This window comes from Silene latifolia, chromosome X, assembly GCF_048544455.1.
Source record: "Silene latifolia isolate original U9 population chromosome X, ASM4854445v1, whole genome shotgun sequence".
Lineage (NCBI taxonomy): Eukaryota > Viridiplantae > Streptophyta > Magnoliopsida > Caryophyllales > Caryophyllaceae > Silene > Silene latifolia.
Window position 1 is genome coordinate 100,356,359 of NC_133537.1, and position 10,926 is coordinate 100,367,284.

A 10,926-nucleotide genomic window follows, 5' to 3' on the forward strand; every position below is an offset into this window, starting at 1 on the left:
CAAACCGATATTAACCTCCCTACCAGCAGAGATCCCCGACCTATAACAGATGTCCAATAAGGTGTCGTTAACAAGGTTATGTTGATGCTTAACGCCCACAGTACCAGCACAAGACACAGCATGATCGCCATAAACATCCCCAGCAAAAACCCGAGAACAAGCAGGGCATGGCCTAGACAACGCGAACAAAGGGACGCCGAGTCGATAGCTAAGCATACTATGATAGGTCCTCCCATTCATAGTCTGCCCCAACCCAAAAATAAGAACCGAACGCAACCAATCAGAAGAGTGGGCCCACTGGTGAGACTTCCATAATGCAACCTGACGCGAAGTCAACGAGAAAACAGAGTCCGAAGTAGCGGATACCTTCGCGAAATATATATCTGCCAATTTCTTCATAAATTTAGGGGCAGCGATTTCACTAAGATCACGTAGAAGATCAGAACTTGTAACCTCATTAAAATTACGCAGGGCATCATCAAAAGTAGGGCCAGCAGCAATGATACTAGAGGGACGTAGGAGCTTAGCCTACAACTTAGCAGACTGCAAATGAGACGCCAGAAAAGCATTGTGCATGACATCCCCAGCCGCATAAACCTCGAGCCCACCAAAATGAAAAGGAAAGGTGCCAAGCCACTACCAATCCCCAAATCAAGGCCCAGACTCTGTGATAATACGTTTAAAGCTAGAACGAAGTGTCACATCAAAAGAAAGCTAGGCCTACCCAAAGACACGTGGAGAACAAGTAGGTAGGGCAAAGTAATGTTTAGAAATACCAGTACAGGCCCGAAGCAGAAGCAACTCACACTGTAGGTCATCAATCCTTGCGACAGAATCCATAAGCTCGATGGTTCTAGTCATTCTCTTCGCCACAAGATCGCTGCCGAAAACAGGACACGTACTGATAGGTCACCCATAACAGTGACACCATGTATGTAATACCCGTTCGTTTAGAGACCCGTTGACCGTCGTTGACTGAACTTAGACTCCTATCTGGACCTTTAAAAACCTTACGAGTTAACCTTGTGACGTTGTGAGCCTTTGAGTTCGTGTTACTCGATCTAGTGGAGGCTACTCGATCGAGTAACTTAGTCACCCGATCGAGTAGAGGTCAGTCGATCGAGTAAGTTGTGTACTCGATCAAGTAACGTGATTTCAGCGGGGGGACTATAAATCGTAATCTCGTGAAACCCAAATCATTTCTTCTCCTTCTTCCCTAAACCTAGATGCCGTCATATCATTTCTCCTTCACCATGGTTCATCTCCTTGAGGATTTTGAGAGTGCTTACTCCTTGGGGATGGGATGCGTGAGTCGGGTAGCGATCTTGTCGCCGGAGTGCTATGTATAGGTATGTGTCATCATCATCATCGTCTTCCTTGATTTCTGTTGTGATTATGGTAGTAGTAATTGTAACACCCACATCTACCAAGGAGCCTTAACAAGACCTTCCCCAGCAGATAAGGATGTTACTACCTCGGTCGCCCGAGGAACAGTAATAATCAAATGTCGATAAAAGAACAATTATATTAAATCACAAGTGATATAAACAAAATAAAAGATACAACTCGTGACCACTATCAACTATGTGAAACTATCTCTGCCATGACTCATGGTATACTCGTCCCTCCAAGCACACAGCTACGATCCAGACATCAACCTGCTAAAACCGACTGCTCACTATAGTGGATCATGACAGACACAACACAATAAGACAACACAACAACACCACACAAGGTCAGTAACCGAAGAACCAATACCAAGGCAGACACAACAAACACAGTATCACGCATACACCGCCTCCTTCAATCACCCACACACCTCTGACTGCCCGAAGGTCCAGTCCTGCCAGATTAACAATCGCAACCAGAAATCCACACCGCCAGTGGGACCGCAACCATTCCCACCTAAGCCCCGCTCATCTAATCCGAGCGATAACCCATGTTCCTTAATGTGCACATCCCCTTCTGTGGCGGGTTCCACAGAGGGCGAATCAAGGGCGTGAAGCCACTCCCGCAAGTGACTCCACTCAGGCAAGGACGCACCTCGAGAACCACGGATAAACAATCAACAATGACAAATCACAACCAATCCATACCACCAATAATGACACTAAACCAATTATACAATACAGTCGACACACTAGACAATCAACAGTACTGAGTAGGAAAACCTACCTTTAGCAAACCGCAGCGATTCCGCGCAGGACCAAAAGACAACAAGCAATCACCATGATCAGCTATAACAACCAGTATAACCATCTATTCCTCGTATCTTCCCAAAACCTTCAAACTCGATCATTGCGTAACCAAGAAAACCATGAACTTTAGTCTAAGCTAGGTGGACCTTTTTAACGTTCATATAACCACCTTGACGAAGCATATCTCTCATCTAAGTAAAACTTCTCGAAAAAGCCTTACCATTGTCATCATATTTGATTGGAAGGTTGTGTATAATACAGGTAATAGTATGGACATAGCGGGTATTTTATTGTGATTTGGAGGGTGTAGAAGACGACTACGACATGGTGATCGAAGTGTAATATTTTTAATAAAATTATAGGCTATTATTAATTGAACTTTGAATTGGTGAATATGGTTAATTGATCACATTATAAGTGATATTTATAGGAAAATATGTATTCATGTGTGAATATAATAATGGACGGATAGTAGTAATAGTCAACAAAACAATGCATGCAACGGTTCATTATTTATAATACATACATCGGTTGAATATTAAACATTGAAAAAAGTATATAACGGTTATTTTTAACCCGTAAAATGATAAAGACAATGGGTAAAGAGGAACCGTTATTTCATAATATAAAATGATAATGGTTACAAGAAACTCGTAACTATAACATAACAACGGGTACCAAAAACCGTTGCTGGTGTAAATTTAGTAACGGTTTTCGAAACGCCGTTTTCTTAAACTGGTAACGATTGTCTAACTACCGTTGATAAGGTTGATTCTATAATGAGTTTTTGGAAACCGTTAAACATTTTTGATAACGGTTTGTTAAACAACCGTTGTCACATTATAATAAGAACGGTTTTCGATGAAAGCCGTTATTCTTATTAGTGCGGTCTAGGTTTCCGCCAATATTTTGAAAACGGTAATCTAAGTGTCGTTATTAAATGCATTAAACCGTTGTGATATGCTCCTTATTGATGGTCAGATTTGGCGTAGTGTACTACCACAATCACAACAGAAATCAAGGAAGACGATGATGATGATGATGACACATACCTATACAAAGCATTCCGGCGAAAAGACCACTACCCGACTCACGTATCCCATCCTCAAGGTGTAACCACTCTAAAAAGCCTCAAGGAGATGAACCATGGTGAAGGGGAAATGATATGACGGCATCTAGGTTTAGGGAAGAAGGAGAAGAAATTGTTTGGGTTTCACGATATTACGATTTATAATCCTCCGCGGAACTCACATTACTCGTTCGAGTACACAACTTACTCGATCGAGTGACCTCTACTCGATTGCGTGACTAAGTTACTCGATCGAGTAGCCTCCGCTAGATCGGGTAACATGAACTCAAAGGCTCACAACGTCACAAGGTTAACTCGTAAGGTTTCCGAAGGTTTAGATAGGCGTCTAAGACTAGTCAACGACGGTCAACGGGTCTTTAAAAGGATTACAGTCTTCCCCCCTTAAAAAGAACTTCGTCCCCGAAGTTCAACTCATCCTCCCCCACGATATATGGTAAAAAGGAACTAAGGCAACCTACAACCATCCATTACGACAAGGATAAGTACAACCGCTCAAGAATACTACCCGGATATGAATGTTCATCGACCATCATCATCATCTACCTCAACACACATCATTCAACACGGCTTCCTATCAAGCCGTCAAACATACATTATACACGAGAAAAACCAACACAACCGTTACTTCCACTTATTTCTATTATTACACAAGTATAAACCAACACAACGATATAACCCAACACAACGATCAGTTTACTCCTCCATCAATTATTTATCAACAACAATTAGTTATTAATCACCAAGATGCAGTAACTTATCTATCACTTATATCACAAACAAATTAGCATTCATTTTTAAATTAATTCCATAGAATTTATATTATTCCACAATGCAGCTACAATTCAATTACTTAAAAACTTTGCGAATAATTACTCGAAAACAAAATACGACAACATGATGAATTTGACCCACAACAACCAACAATTATTCAAAATGCGATAACAATTACTCAAAACAACTACCCAAAATACGATAAGATTGTCATAATTTTGTCATTTTCCCATGCGACATTACTCTTCCCCTGTTAAAAGGAACTTCGTCCCCGAAGTTCACCTTTAGGACAGGTACAACCATTACACGAGACGTTAACTTTTATTCCATATTGACATTACGAACAGATTATACTATGCGTTGAGACTCACAATGAACATGGTACTTCATTGACATTACATAGACAAAATTTTTCATATTAAAACCATAGGAAAGTGAACAACACAATTACACATTCTGTCTTCCCATTATTATATACGAGCGTCGAGAAATTCTTTACATGACATTACGAAAACTTGGAACAATAATTATAACCACCATTCGACATGTTACTTGAGGCAATTCAATTTAGCATGCAAAAGTGTGAAAGCACCAAATCATGATTATATCGTACAAACCGTACTTAAAACATGACAATGTCATTACTAACTGATGTGACCATAATTAGCGCACATTTAGTCCCCGAATTAGCCTTGTTCCCATGCTTTTTAGTGCATATTTGGGTCATTTATTGTCTTTAGTTCTTTGTTTTGCATATTCTTTGAGGTTTGTGTCCTTGGTAGGAATGGAGTACAAACCTTGCATTTTCATGGCAAAATGAGACTAAATTGATTGAATCCAATGACCACGCATCAAGGAGAGACAAGATTAGAAGGCCTTTGTACATATTATAGTAGTTGGGCAATGATGAGGAAGGATCCTTGCATCCCCAAGGAAATCCCCAAGGATTTTATGAAGAAAAGGGAAGAAAAGAAGAAGAAACAAGGCTGAGCAGCAACCCGTGCGGATTGCCCTGAAGACGCCCGTCCCCAGGACCATAATCCGTGCGTCTTCCATCCAAGACGCCCGGGCAGAAGCATCCAGAAGACGCCCGTCTTCTCCCAAAGACGCCCGGGCAGAGACACAGGAATCCGGCCGTCCCGAGCCTAAGACGCACGGATTCCAAGACAGCGCAAATTCGTTTCTTCAAGCTTCAAGAAAGATGCCCTTCCTTCAGAAAAGACCGGTGTTTCCCTAAGTAGGGACTTAATCGTCATTTAAGCCCTTAGTTAACCCTAATGCATCCACCTAATTTCCACTATAAATACCCCATTAGTCTAATTAGAAGAGCATGTTCTTCTTATCAATTCTTAGAGTAGTTAATATCAATCAAATCTCTCTTTAGTTTTGTAATCAAGAATTAATCAAGTTTTAATACAAGTTTTATTTCCTTAATCTCTCTTTTGTTCATCCTTTATTTTGGGTAATTGAAGATTATTTGGGTTATTATTGGGAGATTGACAACCTCAAAATCAAGCATCAAGTACTTCTATTATTCTTTGCTTTATTATTAGAATCATTAGTAGGTATAATTCTCTTAATCCCTCTTTAATTATTGCTAATTACTTTCATTTGTTCATCATGTTTCACTTTGTTGGTATGATTGACAACCTTGCTAGCATGTTCAACATAATAATGAGTGAGTAGTTTCATAGCTAGGGTTAATGGGTAATTTGGGGAAACCAACATGGGGAATGATTCACGCTTAAACTAATATGCTTTCATGGTGTATTTGCTTGCTTGTTTTGATCTCAACTCATGCACATGTTATGTTTGATGAAATGCGAGCCTATGAATCCTTGCATTTTTTACCCATCACCTACCTTTTCAATGAAACTCGTAACTATAACATAACAACGGGTACCAAACACCGTTGCTGGTGTAAATTTAGTAACGGTTTTCGAAACGCCATTTTCTTAAACTGGTAACGGTTGTCTAACAACCGTTGATAAGGTTGATTCTATAATGAGTTTTTGGAAACCGTTAAACGTTTTTGATAACGGTTTGTTAAACAACCGTTGTCACATTATAATAAGAACGGGTTTCGACGAAAGCCGTTATTCTTATTAGTGCGGTCTAGGGTTCCGCCAATATTTTGAAAACGTTTATCTAAGTGTCGTTATTAAATGCATTAAACCGTTGTGATATGCTCCTTATTGATGCTCAGATTTGGCGTAGTGTACTACCACAATCACAACAGAAATCAAGGAAGACGATGATGATGATGATGATGACACATACCTATACAAAGCACTATGGCGAAAAGACCACTACCCGACTCACGCATCCCATCCTCAAGGTGTAACCACTCTAAAAAGCCTCAAGGAGATGAACCATGGTGAAGGGGAAATGATATGACGGCATCTAGGTTTAGGGAAGAAGGAAAAGAAATTGTTTGGGTTTCACGATATTACGATTTATAATCCTCCGCTGAACTCACATTACTCGTTCGAGTACAAAACTTACTCGATCGAGTGACCTCTACTCGATTGCGTGACTAAGTTACTCGATCGAGTAGCCTCCGCTAGATCGGGTAACACGAACTCAAAGGCTCACAACGTCACAAGGTTAACTCGTAAGGTTTCCGAAGGTTTAGATAGGCGTCTAAGGCTAGTCAACGACGGTTAACGGGTCTCTAAAAGGACGGGTATTACAGTCTTCCCCCTTAAAAAGAACTTCGTCCCCGAAGTTCAACTTATCCTCCCCCACAATACAAGGTAGAAAGGAACTAAGGCAACCTACAACCATCCATTACGACAAGGATAAGTACAACCGCTCAAGAATACTACCCGGATATGAATGCTCATCGACCATCATCATCATCTACCTCAACACACATCATTCAACACGGCTTCCTATCAAGCCGTCAAACATACATTATACACGAGAACAACCAACACAACCGTTACTTCCACTTATTTCTATTATTACACAAGTATAAACCAACACAACGATATAACCCAACACAACGATTAGTTTACTCCTCCATCAATTATTTATCAACAACAATTAGTTATTAATCACCAAGATGCAGTAACTTATCTATCACTTATATCACAAACAAATTAGCATTCATTTTTAAATTAATTCCATAGCATTTATATTATTCCACAATGCACCTACAATTCAATTACTTAACAACTTTGCGAATAATTACTCGGAAACAAAATACGACAACATGATGAATTTGACCCACAACAACCAACAATTATTCAAAATGCGATAACAATTACTCAAAACAACTACCCAAAATACTATAAGATTGTCATAATTTTGTCATTTTCCCATGCGACATTACTCTTCCCCTGTTAAAAGGAACTTCGTCCCCGAAGTTCACCTTTAGGACAGGTACAACCATTACACAAGACGTTAACTTTTATTCCATATTGACATTACGAACAGATTATACTATGCGTTGAGACTCACAACGAACATGGTACTTCATTGACAATACATAGACAAAATTTTGCATATTAAAACCATAGGAAAGTGGACAACACAATTACACATTCTGTCTTCCCATTATTATATACGAGCGTCGAGAAATTCTTTACATGACATTACGAAAACTTGCAACAATAATTATAACCACTATACGACATGTTACTTGAGGCAATTCAATTTAGCATGCAAAAGTGTGAAAGCACCAAATCATGATTATATCGTACAAACCGTACTTAAAACATGACAATGTCATTACTAACTTATGTGACCATAATTAGCGCACATTTAGTCCCCGAATTAGCCTTGTTCCCATGCTTTTTAGTGCATATTTGGGTCATTTATTGTCTTTAGTTCTTTGTTTTGCATATTCTTTGAGGTTTGTGTCCTTGGTAGGAAAGGAGTGCAAACCTTGCATTTTCATGGCAAAATGAGACTAAATTGATTGAATCCAATGACCAAGCATCAAGGAGAGACAAGATTAGAAGGCCTTTGTACATATTATAGTAGTTGGGCAATGATGAGGAAAGATCCTTGCATCCCCAAGGAAATCCCCAAGGATTTTATGAAGAAAAGGGAAGAAAAGAAGAAGAAACAAGGCTGAGCAGCAACCCGTGCGGATTGCCCTGAAGACGCCCGTCCCCAGGACCATAATCCGTGCGTCTTCCATCAAAGACGCCCGGGCAGCAGCATCCAGAAGACGCCCGTCTTCTCCCAAAGACGTCCGGGCAGAGACACAGGAATCCAGCCGTCCCGAGCCTAAGACGCACGGATTCCAAGACAGCGCAAATTCGTTTCTTCAAGCTTCAAGAAAGATGCCCTTCCTTCAGAAAATACCGGCGTTTCCCTAAGTAGGGACTTAATCGTCATTTAAGCCCTTAGTTAACCCTAATGCATCCACCTAATTTCCACTATAAATACCTCATTAGTCTAATTAGAAGAGCATGTTCTTCTTATCAATTATTAGAGTAGTTAATATCAATCAAATCTCTCTTTAGTTTTGTAATCAACAATTAATCAAGTTTTAATACAAGTTTTATTTCCTTAATCTCTCTTTTGTTCATCCTTTATTTTGGGTAATTGAAGATTATTTGGGTTATTATTGGGAGATTAACAACCTCTCAATCAAGCATCAAGTACTTCTATTATTCTTTGCTTTATTATTGGAATCATTAGTAGGTATAATTATCTTAATCCCTCTTTAATTATTGCTAATTACTTTCATTTGTTCATCATGTTTCACTTTGTTGGTATGATTGACAACCTTGCTAGCATGTTCAACATAATAATGAGTGAGTAGTTTCATAGCTAGGGTTAATGGGTAATTAGGGAAAACCAACATGGTGAATGATTCATGATTAAACTAATATGCTTACATGGTGTATTTGCTTGCTTGTTTTGATCTCAACTCATGCACATGTTATGTTTGATGAAATGCGAGCCTATGAATCCTTGCATTTTTTACCCATCACCTACCTTTCCAATGAGACTTGTAAGACATAAACCAACTCGAGTCTCATTAGACCATGCATGTTGTTGAGTAGGGAAGACTAAGTCGACTTGTAGGTGTTGTACAATCTAATCGATTCGGCTCCGGGACCCAAACATTCCTAGGATTGTAAGATATAACCCAACTCAATCCATCACAACAATAATTGCTTGCTTATAATTTGAGAACATGTTTGTATGATCAAATCCCATGAATCCCCTATGACCCCATGACACCCTAGTGCTTTTTATCAATTTTTTACAACCCTTTCAATTCATCTTGCTTATTTACTTTCATTGCTATTTAGTTTAGTGACCTTCTACATCAACCCAAATTGTGACACCTCTAAGACACCACTAGTTTCAATAGAAATATCATCTCAATTCCCGTCCCTTGGGATCCGGCCTTTACTTGCCTCTTTACTAATTGTAGAGTTCTTTGTGAAGTTATAAATTGTGTTTTGGTCTAGGTGCTTCCAACGACAATTGTTCCGAAAAATAGAATATAGCTCCGAGTCCGACCAAAAATGGCGTCGTTTCCGGGGACGGTGTTATCTTGATTTAGATTTTCTTATATTGTTATTAGTTGTGTCTTTCTTTGCCTTGAGGGAGTAAAACTCCTCAAGGTTTGTTCTAATTGTTTTCGAGTTGTTTGATATTTTGCATGTCTAGAAGGTCACAAGGTGATTTGTTACCTTTTGATCGTGAAATTGAAAGAACTTTGACAACCAATAGAAGACTTTCTAGGAGAAATTTGAGAGGTATTAGTGAGGTTGTAGATATTCAATCAACTATTGAGTTCATCAACCCTTTTGCAAGAGAAGGTGAGGAGAACCCAACACAAAATACAATACAAAATTAACCCACAATGCCTAAGTTTTCATCACATTCCGTACCCACCGAGGAGAACCTACCCAATGGTACTCCCACACCACAACATCTAACCGGAAATTTCATTGCCAAATCCGCATTTATCCAATTAGTCGAAAGGAGCCAATTTTGGGGGATGCCTAGTGAAGACCCTCATTCTCATATGGAGACCTTTTGTGACTATTGTGACGCAATTTCTCAAACCGGTGTAACTCAAGACCAAATTCGAGGGGTCTTATTTCCTTTTTCTCTAATTGGCACCGCGAAACAATGGTTGAAGGGCCTTGATAAGGCCACTCTCGGAATTGATTCTTGGAAAAAGTTGGCTCTAGCTTACTACATAAAGTTCTACCCACCGGAAAAGACTAACATGCTAAGAGCTCAAATTACGGGTTTTAAGCAAAGGGATGAAGAATCTTTGTATGAAGCTTGGGAGCGGTTCAAAGGAATTTGTCGCTCATGTCCTCACCATGGGCTTAGCGAGTGGTTCTTGGTACAACAATTTTCGAACGGCCTATATGAAGATTCAAGGAACATTCTCAACATGGGATCAAATGGAATGTTCACCGAAGTTGATGACAATCAAACTTGGAACAAAATTGAGGAAATGGCGGTCCATAACTCACAATATAGTAGACCTCGCAAGGCTACTAGAGGAGGAAAGCATGAAGTGGACTCCGTTACTCAATTGGGTGCTCAACTTAGTGCTCACATTGATACAATCAATTTGAAGTTTGAAAAAGCTATGGCTAGACTTGAAGAAGCCTCGAAATCACCAAAGCATCATGTTAATGCCATGACGGCATCCTCATCAATCCCAAGTGGGATATGTGAGAATTGTGGAACTTTGGGACATGACTCAAGTGAATGTAGGGGAACAAATGAACAAGTGAATGCTTTCCAAGCATACAAGAGTGGTATCCCTTATTCCAACTATTACAATAAAAACACCAAATTCCATCCAAATCTCTCATACAAAAGCCAAAATGTTCAAAACCCTCAAACAACATACACCCCACCTCCCATGAG

General features: G+C 39.5%; 1 non-coding gene across 1 annotated transcript; it reads right to left on the reverse strand.

The window, feature by feature from the left end:
* Positions 1-10,267: 10,267 nt before the first annotated feature.
* LOC141624154 (small nucleolar RNA R71) lies at positions 10,268-10,374 on the reverse strand. Its single transcript, XR_012533964.1, has one exon. It is a non-coding gene; the product is annotated as a small nucleolar RNA R71 (small nucleolar RNA).
* Between the last annotated feature and the right edge of the window lie 552 nt (positions 10,375-10,926).